General features: G+C 45.5%; 1 protein-coding gene across 1 annotated transcript in view; it reads left to right on the top strand.

Moving 5' to 3' along the window:
* Positions 1-18,956, top strand: part of STAG3 (STAG3 cohesin complex component) — a 2,261,782-nt gene that overhangs the window by 769,048 nt on the left and 1,473,778 nt on the right. The window lies entirely within an intron of this gene.

Raw genomic sequence — 18,956 nt, 5'->3', positions numbered from 1 at the left:
GTTCAAAGAAACCCAATAAAGGGGGGTGTTAAACATGTCATAGCTGATTGTTTGATATGCATTTTGTATATATGTAATTGATGTACGTAATTCGCTATCTTGCGTCCCTCGAGGTCTAGAGATGCACGTCGCGGGGCGTGAGACTGAGTTGGCCAACAGACTTTTGCTTTGCAATAAAATCCTAGCTTTGGGAATACAACCTTGTGTCTGGCGTCTCTATCGTGTGTGGTGACTCGCCTTGTTTCCATAAACGTGAGGGTCCCCTAGGGGCCCCTTTCAAGATGGCGCCCGAATAGGAACCCTCCCCCACTTGTTCCATCGCGTAACGTTGTAATTGAGAAAGGCAGAGAACGGCAAGGACAGGACGATCGAGCCGGGATAGAGAGGTGTTTGGGGCGCCCTGTAAAAGTGATGAGACTCCTTTGCAGATCTGCACACATCTGATCCCTGATCGATGTGCCTGGCTAGAGAACAAGGAGGCGAGGGTCCCGAAACGAGGCGGAAGCCAAGAAACGCAGACACAACGTCCTTTGGTGCGTCAGTATACAGACGACTTGATTTATCAGGTGAGTCATTCCCCGATTCAAAGCATTCTGATATTGGTTGAGAGTTGACTTTGCAAAATCAAACACCCTAGGTAAGGTTGATTAACCAGGGGGAAGGTTGAAACATGCCTGGGGTATTGTCCACCCTAGCAGGGTTTTTCCGCTGTGGTAGACCATCTTTGGAAGATGGCCAAATTGTACCACCTGGGGGAACGCCGGCGTATGAGATGTATGTGAAGTATGTAGTGGGTGCGATAATATTCTGTGAGACTTGTCATAGGCAAACCAGAAAGCAACAAGAACATCAGTGGCCGATTAATGGTAGTTTTGAGATAGCGAGGATAGACAACCTGGAAAGGGTTTTGAAAAGAAAGACAGCGCGTCCTGCAGCATTTGAGACTATTAAAGACTGGAGTAAGGAAGCAATGCTCAGATTTAAAAGCAGAGCAAAGCATGCGCGCAGACATAAATGAAAAGGTGAGGTAGCGGAAGAAAAAGAAGAGGAGGAGTGGACAGACTCTAAGAAGGGCAGGCAGGCGTGACCAGTTGGATATAGAAAAGATATACCCACAACGAGAATTACACATAGCAGATGAATTGATAGAAAATGTATTGACCCATACAAAACAAAGCCCAAGATCAGAAGTAAGACCAGACACGTCAGTAGCTATTGCCCAGACCCCGCCCGTAGCTCAAGCTCCCCCTGCGGTAGCTCAAGCCCTCCCACAGCCACAGACTGCGCACGTAACACTTCCTATTAGCCAACCAGGTCCACAACAGACACTCCCTGGTCCCATTGTCCCATCCCCACCTCCCGCCTTAGACACAGACTCGGTACCGTCGGCTCCTCCCGGGGTTGAAGTTGAAACCGTGGGGGCAAGAGGCGGGACTGACCAACGGGGGTGCACGAGGGTAACCCGCAGCGCAATCAGCAGAAAGGAAGGTGGAATTGCAGCAACAGGCAGAGATTTATAGACGGGAATGATGGGACTGCAACATTGGCTTCGATATGACTTCCATAGAAGCAACGAAAGACGGGTAGTGTTGGAATGCATGGGTGAATATTTGGTGGAGAAATGGAAACAACTAATTGGGAAATTACCACTGCAGCGATTGTTAGGTTTGAATGCATTAGCACGCTGTAGGGAGAGGGATGAAGAAGTGAGAGAACATGTGTATAGACTTTTTGAGCTTAGAGATGAATTAGATGATGATTATGTCGAAACGTTTACTGCACCTGTCAAAGTGTCTGCTACACCTGCATACAGGAGTAGGGACATCGGGAGAAATAGGAAGGAAACTGTAGAGTCATATATACGACAACATTTGATGTCGTCATTACAAAGGGGCGACAAGTTAAAAGTATGTATGCGAGAAGTGTTTAGATGGATGTCAGATCCTAGTATTCCCACAATGGAGATACACGAAATATTTGATGAATATTCCATGCCCATGAAAAGAAAAGCGCTACGGTCGATGGTTAAACAACTATTAGACAAAGATATAAAAAACGATAAGGCCAGCCCACCCGAAATAATGGCAGTATATAGAAGAACACTAGAGCGAGGGGCAGGAGAAACAGCCCTATCGTTGGATCTCGGAATATTGTTACATCTAAGAGAAGGAGGGGGGACGGTAAGTGGGGCATTTCCTATGAGAGGTCCCACCTACCTTTGTGCCCAAAGTGGAGGATCCCGCAGTGGGCAATGTAGCGGCGCAGGTAACACCAGCCCATTACACCGCCCAATATGTGCATGTCCCCTTTTCCAGACAGGACGTGAACAACATAAAGCAGACGATTCCTGATATAAGAGAATCCTGCAGGGTTTTACAAGGAAGTAGAGTCCTGCCTACAATCATCTGTGCTTACCATGGGTGATATAGACCTAATATTCCCGGTGATCCTGCCAGCAGACATATGGAAACAAATAAGGAAGGTAGATGACACAACGGCCTTTGGTGCCACATGGGCGGACTTGATAATAGAAGATAGAAATAAAGCGGTTGGAGGGACACCGGGAGCGAACCTGGCGGCGTTACCAGCACGCATAGTACAGAAGTTAAAAACAATTGTCCCAGAGAAAACAATCCAATGGGACAAATTGACTGCATGTGTACAAGGCAAAGATGAGTTGGCTACAGATTATTTTAATAGATTTGAGGAAGTATTCACAGACCTCAGTGGGCAGGATGTGGGTTCAAAAGCAGGAAAGAGGTTATTTGTTGACAAATATGTGAGGGGGTTAAAACTTCCAATTCAGGATCTAATAATGACATCAGAGAGTGCATGGCAAGCAAAATCGTTGGGCGAAGTACTGCATATGGCCCAATATTATGAGCGCAGAGTGACTGCAGGAAAAGGAGAGGGATAGGGTAAATCTAAAGACACGAGTATTAATGCAGCAAGTAGTAGGACATAATAGATGGCGAGGGAACGCACAAGGAAGGAGTAGTTCGAATATGCATGGCGGAACAGTGGGACCGAATCAGTGTGCATATTGTAAAGAGGAAGGACATTGGCGAGCGCAATGCCCGCATCTACAGAATAGAAATGGGTCTGGTCAGAGGAGACAGCATAGAGGACACCCAGGAGCGAATGGACCAAATAGGAATAGTATGCAGCAGCATCATAATAACGGAGGTAATCAAAACCAAGGCCAAAACCAAAATGCCCCAAACCAGAGTCAGGGACAGCAAAACAAACAATATGGAAATCAGAGTGGGGGAAATGGAGGGAAGAGTGGAAATGTTTTCGATACACAGCCAAACACGTATTACAGTAATAGTAATGATTACACATCGGACGATGTGCTATTTCTCCAATAGGACAGCCCAGGACAGGGGTCGGAACCAGTGTCTATTCCCGTGAATCAGAGAGGACCCTACGTAGAAATGAGTCGGGAATGAGGAGCACTGCTTTCTTGTAAATACAGGAGCACAGAAGTGTTCAATAGACCATCACTTGGTTCCGGATATACCACTGTCGGGGAAAAATAATATTTCCGTAGGGTTCGCAGGTACACCAGTCATAAACCCAGTGCCCAAACCAGTCCCAGTTACCATAGGACCATTTACTGAACATTGTCCTTTCCTTCTAACAGAAAATTGTGGAGAAAATATGTTAGCATTAAATTTGTTGAAAAAACTAGGTTCTGTTATACATTGCACGGCAGACAGAGTGTTTCTAATGATATGGCCACAAGATGCCCCTGTGTCAGAATTCATGTCTGAAACGTTACCAGGGGAACTAAGTAAAGTACCAACCTGTATATAGGCAATGCATGACAACAATGTGGGATGTTTAAAGATAGAGCCAGTAAAGATTATTTTTAAAGAAGGTGTTACCCTACCGCGAATACCCCAATACAGAATTTCGGTTGAAGGTGAGAAAGGATTGAAGAGTATTGTTACTGATTTGGTGAAATTAGGGGTAATCGAGGAAATCGCAGGCAGTACATGCAACAGCCCGATTCTTCCGGTTTATAAAAAAGGAGGTAATGAGGTACCATACCGTTTTATAATTGATCTACGCGCATTGAATAAGGTAGATCCGCAATATCCTCTAGTGCCAGACGTCGCTACAATATTGATAATGATACCTGTTTCAGCAGAATATTTTAGTGTAGTAGATTTGAAAAATGCATTCTTTAGTATTCCAGTGGACAAGGACAGTAGATATTTGTTCGCGTGCACATTAGGAGGACGATCATTTACATTTACGCGGATTCCGCAAGGTTACACGGAAAGTCCAAGTATTTACAGTAGAGCATTAAAACAACAGCTAGACATGCTGGAATTAGCCATGGGTTGTGTACTTTCGCAATACATGGACGATCTATTGCTAGCTGCAGACACGGAGATTTGTAAAGAAAGCACTGTATTACTACTGTCACACCTAGCGGCACATGGCCATAAAGCTAGTTTGAAGACATTTCAGTATAATCGAAAGGAGGTGGCTTATTTGGGCTACCTACTTTCAAAAGGAGGAAGAAGACTAACGCCAGAACGCATAGAAAGTATTTCTTGTATGCCTATTCCAAAGACACAAAAAGGAGTCAGAGCCATAATAGCCATGGCTTCATATTGCCGACAATGGATTGGTAATTTTGCGTTAATTGTGAAACCATTAGTGAATTTAACTAGAAAGGATGTGGTTATGCCTTTGCAGTGGGATGAGGAATGTCGGAGAGCATTTGATGGATTGAAAACTGCATTATGCTCGGCTCCAGTTTTGGATATGCCGAACTATGAGAACATTTTTAGACTGTGTGTGAAAGTGAAGGATTTGCATTGGCGGTTTTGACACAGGAACAAGGTGGAAGAAATAGGCTGTGCGGCTATTTTTTTTCTGCGCTGGAACCTGTAGCGCGTACACTACCATAATGTTTGTGAATTGTCGCGGCGGCTGCTGCATCAGTGAAACAGACGGAAGGGATGGTATTGGGGCACACTTTAATTCTGATGGTGCCACATGCCATAGACGTTCTATTAAATAGGACACAGACGCAACACCTCAACTCTGCTAGATTGACAAGATATGAGATTATCTTGTTCGCGCCCCATATCCAAATTATGAGGTGTAGCGCTTTGAATCCTGCAGAATTAATTCCACTGACCTTAAAAGAAATTGGGAAGAATGAATCACCCCCCCACGATTGCTTAATGGTCATTGAGGAAGAAACCAAGGGAAGAGTTGATTTAAGTGATATTCCACAGAAAGAGCCGGATGGAGAGTTATTTTGTGACGGCTCATGTTTTAAATTACCAGATGGCACAACAACTGATGCATATGCTATCACTACCCTAGAGAGTGTTGTGGAAAGTAAAAGATTCCCCTATAATTCAGCACAAGCCGCGGAAATAATAGCATTGACCAGAGCCTGCGAGATTTCTGAAAATTTGAATGTGAATATATATATACTGATAGTCAGTATGCTTTTGGAGTGGTTCATAACTTTGGTCGACTCTGGGCTGAGAGAGGGTTTCTGACATCACATGGTGCCAGAATTCAACATGGCCCTTTGATTGTACGATTGCTGTCTGCATTCACGTTTCCAAAGCGCCTAGCAATAGTGAAATGCGAAGCACATAAAGTAACATGCAAAGTAGGAGAGGGAAACGCGTTTGCAGACAGAATTGTGAAACAAACTGCCACTGATTTAATACCAAGATGTTGACTGTTCAGACAGAGGAAGTACCCTGTATGATAGAAGATGGAGTTGCGACTGTCGAAATGCAGGCCGAGGCTGCGGCCGATGAAATACAGGGATGGGCAGAGGGATCTGCTGAGTTGGATCTGGAGGGTTGTTGGGTGGACAAGGGAACTAGAAACTGGATGTTGCCAAATTCGTATGTGACTGCAATGGTCACAATGGCCCTACGCACATCTGTGCCAAAAAAATACAGCACCTTTCTACAGTATGGCAGAATGTAAACTTAAAAAGGAATGCAGAGAGGTTGGTGCAGAACTGTATCACGTGTTTACAACACAATGTAGGAAAGGGTACAGTGACTCCAGCAGGTAGTTTTGGCCCGCCCTCCATGCCATTTGAGGTAATCCATTTTGATTTCATAGAGATGGAGAGGTGCCAAAACTTAAAATACGTCTTGGTGGTGATCTGTGCATTCAGTAAGTGGGTGGAGGCATATCCTTTGAAAGATTGCACAGCAATGAGTACGGCAAAAGTAATGTTGAAGGAGCACCTTTCCAGATTTGACTTACCCCGGGTCCTATGGTCTGATAATGGGCCGCATTTTGTGGGTGCAGTGCTATTACAGATATGTGCTGGTCTCCAGATTGATAAGATTCCATAGTTCAAGGCATCCGAGTTCTGCCGGTCTTGTGGAGAGGCACAACGGGATTCTTAAATCAAAGATTAGCAAGATTTGTGCGGGAAGCAAGTTGAGTTGGGTGGATGCATTACCAATAGCACTATTATGCATGCGAACGTCTGTACAGGCTAAAACTGGGCTCTCCCCGTACGAAATCGTAATGGGGAGGCCGGCAAATGTTTGGTGCGCACATCAGCCAAAACGACTTAGTTAGATAGAACATCCTGTGCTGAGTACTTATTGTGGCCTTTTAATGCAGAAATTGCGTTTGATTCATCAGCAGGTGCAGGAGGCATTACCAGTGAGATACACCGGTCCGGGGCACGCGCTGGAGCTAGGAGACTGGGTGCTGCTAAAAAACTTTGAAAGAAAGTCATCATTAGCACCCAGGTGGCGCAGGCCCCCTCAAGTACTTTTGGCGACGCAGACGGCAATACGGGTGGATGGAAGGAAGTCGTGGATCCATGCCAAGAAGATTCCAACTGCACTGAAAGACTTGCCTGACACTGATGACCGTAAAGAGACAGCGGTCCCAGAAACGAAAGAAACTGTTGCCAGTAAGCAGCCACCTAATCTGGCAAAACGATAAGTGAAACTCGAAACAAAGCCTGAGACGATTGCCAAAGAGGGGGAAGGACAAAGAGTGCCCCAACGTTGCCCAGCAAAATCGACATCACTGCTGACCGACGCGAAATCTGCCTTGCAGATACCAGCATAACCAAATCATGTACCCCTTTGGCACCCACCAGCACTTGCCAGCACGCCAAAGAACAGATCTGCATCATTGGCGCGGCGCACACCAGCACCTGCATTAGCGCCACAGGCTGACTTCAAGCCTGAATCTGAAGGTGCACCGGCACTGTTCACGGATCATACGATACCAGGAGCAACGCGATACAACCTGCGGCCTCGGGAGACAGTGATCCGCAGTCTTTTTGGTGTTTGTCAACCTCTGGTTCAGCTCATGGACGGAGAAGGAACCAGAGGTGTAAAGGAGAGAAGCGTGAGAATTGTGAAAGTCAGACAATTCAAGACGCGCGGCTCCTCGTGCGATCATAAAATGTACATGTGTCCTGAACCAGAACGGACAAACTGGGCGCACATGGTACTATGACAAGTGAGATAACCGATTTAACAGTACATGTGTCCTGAACCAGAGCGGACAAGCTGGGCGCACATGATACTAAGGGGATAAGATAACTAATCAAAGGTCCTCTGAGCAGTGAAAGAGGGGACAAGTGATCTCGCCTAAAAGTGAATAATCGGATCCAGGCTAAAAAGGACAGGCAGGCCTGAACTGTGACAATTCCATTGAACTTATTAACATCAGAGTAAGCGCGACGAAGAGAGATATCCACAACGAACTGTGATAAGGAAGAAGGACGACGAGAAACATGCCGAGACTGGTTCCAGCCTCCTCCTGCACCACCACTGCTGAGAATGAGTCAGTTATAAAGACTATAAGTTTAAGAAAAACGCATGGTAAAACAAATTGTATGCTGGTACTAACGATAATAATGTGCTTCATGAGTGTGGTAGCACCAATATCGACAGCCCTAATATTATGGTGGGTAGAAACAATACACCCACTAGAAATGTTTTTACCAATAATTAATATATCCACTACTGAAAGCCCGGTTCAGGTGGTCACTTATACCCTACCCCCAATGGAAGAAAAACACAGGGAAGGTTTTGGAAATAACACCTTACTGCTGATAATGAACATGACACATGCAATCCTGAAGAAAACAAACTGCTGGGTATGTGCCCATTTACCACAGCATGCCGGGAAAGGAATAGGGTGGTATGTGCAGCCATTACCATTAAGTTCTGCATGTAGTGTATCTTTAGGTGCAATGTTCTGTGGGAAGTGGAATGAGAGTAATACGGGTCAGTTAGACAGAACCAACATGAATGAGTTTGAGGAGATAATAATGAAGCCTGTGGATTGTTCCATTTTCCATAAAGCACAAGTAATAGCCCCATAGCCCACGAGGAAAAGTACACGGAAGATAACACGACAAAATAGACGAGATAGATTGTGCCCGCCAGAAAAACATCTGTAATGACGTTTCGTGTAAGAACAGAAGGGGACCAAGATGCAATTCCCCCATCTTAAACGGTGAATTATAGCCCAAGAACTGTCCCTTTTTGTCTAAGAAAGAAAGGCTCTTTTTCAGTCCGAACATATACTGGTTGTATGAATACAGTGGTACTAAGATGGGAAATAGAACCAGTATACGTAGGTGATCCAGTTTATTTTATATGTGGAGAGAAAGCATACCCTTGGTTGCCCAGAAACTGGGGAGGTACATGTTACCTAGGGCTACTGTTCCCAGGAGTATTCCTCTTAGAAACAGCAGCCATGGCCAGATTATCCAAAACTAGAGTCAAAAGGACTGACAAAGGTGTTTTAATAGCAACTGATGTAGCGAAATCATTCATTCCATTCTTAGGACAGATAGTGAACTCCTATAATATAAGGCAACTGTCCAGAATTCTAAAGAATACAATAAACACAACAACAGATATATTATTTAACATGCCGTTGGAAGAATGAGGAATCGGGTTAATGACGCTGCAAAATAGAATGGCTCTCGATGTGATCCCAGTTGATCGTGGGGGAATATGCAAAATAGTGGGATTAGCATGTTGCGTTTATGTCGATGACTATTCCCCCACGATCTTTGAAACAATAAAGAAAATGCACATTCTAAACTCTGAACTCCCTACTGGAGAAGGGATCTGGGGAATAGGATCTTGGTTTTGGGGAATACTACGATCTTGGGGATGGAAGTTGATCTCAATATTAGTAGTGGTGTTTGGAATATTCCTAACGTGCTGTTGTTGTATACATTGTTTACCCATAGTTTGCGCTGAGGTAACTGAGGGATGTACGAAAGGATGCATGCATATGATAACAAAGAAAAAACCTCATGATCGAACTAGCCCTGACCCAAATGAGATGAGAGCAGTAAAAGAGTTGATGGCAATAGATATTGATGAAGACAATGATGTCCACGATAGCATGCAAGACTCAGACATAAGTACTTCAGATTCATCATCACTAGAGAGGTTTCAATAAATAGATGAGACTTTTGGCATACAGCCAAAGGAGGGTTTGTCAGTCTAAAAATATGGATACCTCTACTTTGAGACCGCAAACGCTTTTTGGTGGCCGTGCGCCAACCGTCTCATTCACGCTATGACAAAATATAGGTTTTCGAGTTTGCCAATGAACGGCCATTTTGATGTAACAAGAATCGCCATTTTGTTTTCTAAACCATTGCTCATTGCTTTCTGTTCCTATTGCTTCGCAGTATATTTTCCGCTTACACTGCTAGACTGTGAAACATTGTTGTCTGTATGTGAAAAGGACAAGGCCGCAGGGCCGTGAGGATAACAAGAGTTCGCTGAAACACAAACGTAGGCAGCGTCAGGAAGAATGCCCGGCTCCCTCCCGAATGTAGCCTTGAAGCAGAGCTGCAGGGCATTTAATCATTTCACAGCTGCCAGCCAGTCTCGTTATTTGGTAGAATATTTTAGAATAATACCGCTAAAGGCTTGAATTATGCTTTTCTTACGGCCCCCCTTTGCTGAGCCCGCTAGAGCATGTCGGCTCCCAGGACGCGAATAGCACCTGATAGATAGCAAGGTCCGGAATGCAACTCCCCTCCCTGTCCCCCCGTATGTAGTTCGCTTCCAAGAACAGAAGCGCTGTGTTCTATTCAATAACCGAAAGATGCCTTCGCACTCACAAATTGCAAATTGTTACTAGAATAGATGTTTGAAGGTGTCATAGTGGTCGGAGATGTCCATCATCACACCAAGTTCAAAGAAACCCAGTAAAGGGGGGTGTTAAACATGTCATAGCTGATTGTTTAATATGCATTTTGTATATATGTAACTGATGTATGTAATTCACTCTCTTGCGTCCCTCGAGGTCTAGAGATACACGGCGCGAGACTGAGTTGGCCAACTGAGACTTTTGCTTCGCAATAAAACCCTAGCTTTGGGAATACAACCTTCTGTCTGGCGTCTCTATCGTGTGTGGTGACTCGCCTTGTTTCCATAGACGTCAGGGTCCCCTAGGGGCCCCTTTCAACACAGCCCTATCTAACCTTCATCTTTCAATCTCTAACACTCTTAATGTACTTGCCTCTGCCATGAGGATCCGCTTGAAGCCCAAATCCAAGTGCAACACTTGGTACGACTGGACTTCGTCACCTTCAAACACAAGTGCAAGGTGGCTGAGAGGAAGTGGAGGGCATCAGATGCACCCTCTGACAAACTGGCCTGCCACCTGCTCCAACGGCAATAAAGACTCTGTTCTCGCAGAGAAGAGAGCCCACACCCAAGCCTGCGTCTCTACTGCATATAACAACTGGGCCAAACTCTTCAAAATCTACAAGGAGATGGAGAATCCTGCTGCAGTGTCTACCTCTCATGTTCCTTCCCAAGCCTTCTGTATGGCCTTGGCTTCTCATTTCATCACTAAAACTCAGGACATCCTGTCCACCCTCTCCTCCTCCTCCTCCTACGCTCCTGGCCCGCTTCCCCTACTCCCTTCTGTTCCTTTCACTTGTTCACCCCTGATGATGATTCTAGACGAGTCTAACCTATAAAGGTCTCGTCAAAACAGGTTCTCCCCTGTTCATCAAGAACCATCAAAGACCACATCGACACCCTCGCTCCTGTCCTGGCCTCTTTCTGCAATCACTCCTTTGCCACTGGAACCTTCCCTTCCCACTCTTGAGAACCCCTGTGTGCACCCCTTGCTAAAGAAGCCCACTGTGGATCCTTCCTCTGTCTAAATATCGCCCGATCTCGATCACCCCTTTCTAGGGCAAACTCTTGGAGAGGCTGGCCATCTCCCAGCTTAATCTGCACACTGTTTTGGTTTTCTCCACGAACACCAGTCTGGCTTCAGAGCTACTAGAAGCACAGAAACCTCTCTACTGAACACTTGCGAAGGTCTGCTCTCTAACCTTGATTCTAACCTTCCTTCTCTCCTCCTCCTCCTTGATCTTTCACTTGCCTTTTGAAATGGTCAACCATGCAGTCCTGCTCAATCTCCTCTGCGATAACCTGGGTATCGCCCATCAGGCCCTGGCCTAGCTGACCTCCTTTATCACTTACTTACCCTCCCAGGTACAACTGGTGCCTTTCCTCTCTTCCATCTCTCTCTCCACGTGTGGTTTTCCCCACAGGACTAACCTCTCTCCTTGGCTTTTCAACCAATACCTAGCACCTCTTGCCCACCGCATCGCTTCCTTCTTCTCCAACTTTCAGTGTAAGGCGGATGACACCAATGTTGCCTCTAATTATTTTTCCCCCCAAGTGTGGCAATGCTAAGCTTTCGTGCGTACATTGTTTTCCATGTGCACAACTGAATTACAAGGTAAGCATGCCTACTTAGGTGAGCCACCATCTCCAAAGAGTTTGAAAGGGAATTTCCCCTTCCCAACCACTGCAATTCTTTACAAACCAGTGTAAAAGGTACATCTTAAAGCTTTTTCCAAACATATAGGTTTTAAAAAAATATATATATTTTATATACGACTTTAAGGAGAGCTCATCAACCAGTCCAAGACTTCAGGATATGCCATAATACCTACCAAAAGTACTCCTGTGGAGAGAATAAACATGTATGCACAAAAATGTTTTGTATGCTCAGGATAAACAATAGGTTTAGTTGTGGCTATTCATTTTGTCGACACTGCTTCGAGACAATGCAGAAAGTGTCTAATGCCATTGGGAAAAACACTCATGTTTATAAAAAAAAGCAAATATCGCTTATCACTGATGTAGCTGTCATCAAATTCAGACAGGATACTATTTTTGCAAATGGAATAATGGCAACTAAAAGGAATGTGTCAGAAAACATGCCAATAAGAATGTATGTGCCACTTTAATGAAGTAATTCATGGGCAGGTGAACATGCCTCATAATTTGTTTAAGGATTATAATTGCGTGACAATAACTGCACAACAGAATGATGATCAGAATTCCTGGGCCTCTGCTTGCTATTCACATTGTGATCCTGTGAGTTGTGACATTTGCTCAAAACCAGCCTTACAGCTAAGAGACATTTACACCATCCATTGCAACTCTCTAAAAACAGGAAAATGTGCCCAGCAAAAAATGAAAACCATGAACATATATGAGCCTTCTCCCTTCTTCTACCTACAAACTTTCACTCATATTTTTTCGAATCAGTGACCAGGAGAGCTGTAGCACTGGTAGGAAGTGGAATAATACTACTGGCCAATATCAAGACGAATTTAAAGTGGAAAGAACATATTTAATAAACATTAAACATCCCTACTGCTAATTACTTTCTTACTCCCTGAAAAATCGTTTGATTCCTAGCAGGGAACACAATCCTATCACATCCTTCCTTGTAATCCTGATGTAGGAAGTGATATGACAGGGTACATAATACTGCTTATAGTTTTGCTCACCATAGCCTGGACAAAATCCAACTGAGTCTTACTGAGATTTCATGTGGAGCACCATTGAACAAAATCACATTCTTCTTTCACTAGTGACCCCTCCTTAAATTCACTCTTATCAGTTGAACAAGCTGCATGGGGATGCCGGAGGCAATAAACACAAACGCATGATTATATTGAAAAGCCCTCAGCAGCATTGCATAGAAAGGATCTGAAGCCGCAGTTTCCTAGACTGTTACTACTTATCCTTCAGCAAACAAACACATTTCCTTCACTGTACTGCCAACACGTCTGATTTGGTTGTTGAACGTTGCTGATGTGTTCACCCTGAAGGAGTGTTCTCCTGTGCCCTTCCATCTGTGCCTCACCCTGGCTCCTGTGCTAGCCTCCAGTAGCATTTGACAGGGCTCTGTAAAATGTGAGGGATTGTAGCAGTAAAACACTGATATATGTGCATACCCACAATACTTTGCAAGCAAACCATATTTAAAACCTCACTATATTATGTGCAGTTCAAGAAAATGCCATGAATCTGTATGTGCACAATTACTATGAAGTGCATACAAGGTGGTTTGCCACCTACTGTACCTTTAAATTGTTGGGTAGGATTATAAAAATGCTCAGTGGAACAGTTTTTGTATAGTGGCGAGTTAGCATATAATTTAAGGCCCCATGGAACTCTGAAAACTTGGAAAGGCTGCAGATTGTGTGAAAAGCATTGTAGTTATCAGAATATCTGTTGCTCTAATACTATATATTAATAATGCCAGGCATAGTCCATACCCATTACCCCTTGCAGGCCAAGTACATGATGTTGCAATGTTGCTCTCCACTGATAGGGTAATGTTAGCAATGCTAAAGTAACAGATGCTGAGCTTGCCTTTTTCCTACTCAAAATCCTTAGGGGGTAAATAGTCTGGGTGATGCTTTTGCTAAAGCACCAAATGTACCGTGAGCAATAGAGGTTCTTGTGATTGAACACCATTCATATTATAAGAAACATAAAACAAGTGGATGTAGGTACAAGTCTGGTAACCTTTTGCAGAGTCAAGGTTGTCTGGTAATATCTGATGATGTCTGGGTCGGAAGTTCAAGTCCTAAGGTCTAAGTGTGGTAGTCCAGTATAGGAGTCATGGGCGAGAAGGGGAGATAAGTTGGTTAATGTGTACAGGCATCTTTTAGGTATAGATTCTGTTCATGGAGTTACTTTTTCATATTCATCTTTAACCTATTGAGTGTATTCTGCTTTAAGGGCTTTAGGGTTTTTAAGGCCAGGCTTGCATAGTAGGGTAAAGTAAATAGGCTAGACCAGAATATCAAGACTAGCGAGTATAATTTATCTTTGTTTGGAGAGAAAGCAAATATTAGGTACATTCTCTGACTTGTGCCTTATTAAATCTTTTTGAATAGGTGGGAATTTTCTTTGTGCGCTGCTAAAATTCTTTTGAGTGGCACCCAGAAGGAAGCTGGGCAAGCGCACATGCGCACAGCTTGGAAGGAACATTGGATGGCACACCGCTTTCCTTCAGACTCCCCTCAGCCGCCTCTTCTCCTACTCATTCCTGATTGTCTGATCGCGATCCAGGAATGGTGTGCCGCCAATGATCTCTGCCTTAATGCCAGTAAGACTGAGGTCCTCCATCGGAACACCAGTTCCTTCCTTTGCTCTCTCTGTCTGCCCACTTTGGGTCCTCTTCCTGCTCCTACTTGCAAGGCTAGGAACCTTGTGGTCATCTGTCATGGCCACAGAGCAAGGACTACAAGCTCCATCACATAAAGGGTCCAGTTGGACCCAGTCCTGGCGCCTTTGGGGCCAGGCTCATGAGAAAGTGCACACTTTTATTCTAGTGCATTTGTTGTTTCCTCCCCTGCAGGGTCTCCACGTGCATCCAGGTTGGGCGTGTTAATAGGAATACATTGGGCTGCAGAGTGGGGCCACAAGGCAGAGGAAAGGGGCATGGCTGGGGCCAGGATATTTAAGCCTGCCCTGCCCGCATGTAAGCGCTTTGCGTTAGTCTGCTTATGGCAGCATAACGCTCACCGCCCCCTGAAGCGCTTCTTACCTGATTCCAGTAATACCATCGCTGGACGTGCATCTTGCCTAACTCTAGAAATAATCATCGCCTATAGCGCATCATACCTGAATCCAGCAGTTACCACAGTCGGAGCGCATCCTTACCTGTTCCGGGCTTCCAACACTTACTCGGGAGCTCATTTCGGCCAGCATCCTCGTGGATCCAGCCATCCATCACCCGTCTGCAGATCTTCAGGTAGCTGCTTCCTGTCTGATTTCGCCAGGCCATCCCTGCAGGAGAAAAGGACAAATAAGGTCAGAAACAACATAGACATTATGCTACGGTCGCACGCAACACAATCCTCGCACTTGACCTTAGAACCAAACTTACCATCTATTTAGGACATTGTAAACTCTTCAGGTCTCCATTGGGGCTCGCTTCCAACACTGCGACTCCGCTGGGCCTCTCATCACCTATTGGGGAGAAGGAAAGACATTACAAGGGATACGGACAATAATCACGGAAAAAAGACATTGCAAAAGAATACAAACAATAATCATTGTTGAACACTTACCTTTGAAGTGGATCAGCCACAGCCGGTCTGGGGTGCCATGCCCATGGACCAGTGAAAAAACGAGGTCTATCTAATGCGCCCCTGCACTTGAGAAGCAGGACGGAGTGCTCACCCTCATAAATAAACAGGTGAGGTTATATGGGTAAACGCATGCTCACCACATTCTGGGAAGAAGGGTTTGAGGGAAACCACAGCCATATCACAGCATTCTCACGGCCTCTCGTATTCTCGCAGGAGCAGTATCAACAACCAGCGCAGTCCACAACACAGGAGCAGGGGAAGAAGCCTGACCCAGGGGAGCCAGTTCCAGGTAGGGCTGCAACCGTGCCCCAACGTCCCCGCAGAGACCAGGTGAGTGTAACATAATCTTAGACTCCTTCTCTCCTCACATCTTTGACCTTTCTAAGAAGTCAAACTATCAGCTGAACCTCCTCAGAGGTATTCTTCCTTTCCTCACTTTCCCCCAAAAGCTCACTGTCTCCAGAGCTCTGGTCCTTGAGGCTGGACTACTGCAACAGCCTCTTTCTGAATCTTTCTGCCTCTACTCTACGACCTTTGCAACTTATCCAGTACAGGACTGGGAGACTTGTCCTTTGCCTCAAGCCCAGGAATCGCATATCTCTGGCTCTGAAATCTCTTCACTGGCTCCCAGTGGTGGCAAGGATCAAGTTCAAGACCTTCTGTAACGTCCTCATGGCTTCCTGGAGCTGCACTACCTCCAACTCTCTTCCCAAACCTCTCTCCTCTCAAGCTCTGCGCTCATCCACTTCCAACTTTCTGATGTTCAGTCGCTTTTCCAAGCAGAGAGTTGGGGGTCGGCTGAGGCCTCCCTCTGGAACAGCCTCCCTGCCTCTCTCAAACTTGAGCAGAACCACCTCTGGTTCCGGAGGCAACTCAAGACCTTCCTTTTGGCTTCCGCTTTCTCTCTTCCTCTCCCCTGCTGATGTCCCGACTGCTCCACGCACTGGTTACCTGGCTACCCTCTGAACTTGGGCCCAGGCTCCTGCATGTCTGTATCTGCAACCCTACAGTCTCTTCTCTGCATTTACAAAACACCCATTGCAGTACTTTTAGTTACCTGCACTTCTCTCCCCCCCCCCCCGCCACCCCCGCTTCCCCTACCGGCACTTCCCCACTTCCCTGCACTGGGGCGATCTGATTGACACAGGGCCTAGTAGGATCGTTGTTTTGTCTTCCCTATGTTTCCCCCCTCCTTGTCTTATCGCGCCTCGAAACACATGTGTACAGGCGCATTATAAATGACAAATCATGTAAGATTTAATTGTCCAGCCCTGACATGTAGCCAGAATCCTGTTGTGATTCAATAACAGATTCCTATATACTTAGAGATTGCATCTTCCCTTCATAATGCACCTGGACCATACAAAAGACCTGCCCGAAACTGTCATTGCACCTGCTGCTGTCTTTCCTCAACCTTGTAAAACTAGTTTTTCAGTCACACAGAGTTCAATTGCCCAACCCAGGTTTTTAGTTAGCGCAATTCCTAACTTGTCAGAACTCTGCGGCTAAACGGATCTATATATTCATACTGCCCAAAACCTATTTCCCTAGAGACCCCATGCATGTGTACCTATACATGTACTGTGAGAAACCTGAGGCGTTTCGGCCATGCTGTTCCTGGGGATCCCTGACTCAGGTGGCCAGGCGAGGGCTCTTGATACCAACCCTGCAGATGGACACACGAGGGAGGATTATCTGGGAAAGAGACCCTATGAAACTGTCGAAGGAATACCCTGTGGTGAGACATAGTTTCCCCCCCACTCCCATTCCAATACATCCCTACCCGACATCCCCTCAGTCATCCTGAAATATCATCACCTAAAACTCATTCACTGACAACAATACATCTACCCCCTTCACCTTGACAAAAACCCACATGGTTTTTCCATTATCCCTAAGAAAAACAACTTGCACAATCCCTTCATCCACTATAACAACCCAAAGACTGAGACTAGGAAGATTGCTTATAAGGATTTTAAACGGCTCTGTCCCACTTATAAGATTAAGCAGTGTCAGGCGCTCTGTCACCATCACGCCCACTCTGCCTTTAGGAAATATGTGCGGTGCCCCTAACCCCATTTTTGAACGATACTAAGAAGAAGAAGAGCTATGAAGATTACACATAGGAACCAATGCACCAGTGATTCCTATGCGCAGTCGCCATTTTGTCCCGATAATGAGGCCAGGCAGGTTTAGGCCTCCCTCCACAATCATTCCCACCTGAAACCTGTTCAACCTACCAGTCAGTATAAAAGGCAGAGCACACAGGCACACTTTGAGCGATCTGGGGATGCTGGATGATGCACAGAGGCCAGGAGGAAGGAACAGCAGCAGAAGAAACCCTGGAGGGCCTGGAAGGAGTAAGACTGCCTGAACAATTGAGCCTGTGAGTGGCTACAGTGTGGCGAGGGAGCTGTGAATCCAGTAGGCCAAACCAGGGGCAGCACCCATGCCACGGCTCCATCCCCTGGGTCAGATGCAGAGACCCAGGCAGTTGAGGGGCAGTGTAACGCTTACCTTAGACTCCTCGGGGACACCACGTGATATTCGGAAACTTCTCAGGGTGCGCAGTTATCTTTTGTTCACTATCCCAACTGGACTCTCAATCTATGCCATAAAAACAAATTACCACACCAAATAACTGAGTGATTCCTGAAGTAGGGGAAAATAAGAACCTTTTCCAAAAAACTGCATAGTTTGGTTACCTTAGTTGGTGATTTAGTTAGCTCTCCATCCTGCTTCTGTGCAGGGGCGCGTGTTCTGAAGAAGGGATGTGAGAAGGAAGGATGAATTGCCCAATATGGAATTTACCTATCAACAGAACGACACTACTGTGACTGGAGAATGAAGGGAACACTACGGAACTCCTAGAAACACCTAAAAGGGTACACTTCCTAACAGTGCTCAGACAGGAATGGTGTCGCTAGCCAACTAATTGCAAGAAACACCCAAATGTGTCTAAAAACTGAAGTGCACAACTCGAAAGATTTTTAGATTCCTAAATGTGTAAACTTAGTGTACCCAATGACGACAGAAAACACGAACACTACTGTTCCTAGAAACAATGTTCTCCACACAACCCCCTTAGCTCTGTGAGGCAGATACAACTAGCATGGTTTTAGCATTCACTTGCGCACTAAGAACGAATGTGTGAAGAGCCCCTATGGCACCTTTAGTAATGGAGAAAACTAGATGAGTAAGAATACTTGCTGTGATACAAGGAGTGACAACTGGAACGAGCGCCTCGAAAATTCTCCTCACAAATTACGCCAAAAGGAAAAGCGTATACTGCCAGCTTAACGCTGACGAACGCCAACTTCACACAGGGTTCACAGAAATAGGGACTGAGAACTGGACGGGAAAAGCTATACCAGGGCACTACTAAAAGGGTATCTATGAAATACTAAGGAAGCTGAGGAATTCCTGTCAGAGGGCTGAACCGCGGTAAGCGTTCGCTGAAACAGCTGAAGACGCGAAGCGCCGTTGAGCAAAGGGGAGGGGCTTAAATACTCCA

Source organism: Ambystoma mexicanum, chromosome 1p, assembly GCF_040938575.1.
Source record: "Ambystoma mexicanum isolate Mex_15411 chromosome 1p, UKY_AmexF1_1, whole genome shotgun sequence".
Lineage (NCBI taxonomy): Eukaryota > Metazoa > Chordata > Amphibia > Caudata > Ambystomatidae > Ambystoma > Ambystoma mexicanum.
The sequence above is the reverse complement of the archived record's forward strand: the minus strand, read 5'-3'. Positions and strand labels throughout refer to the sequence as shown.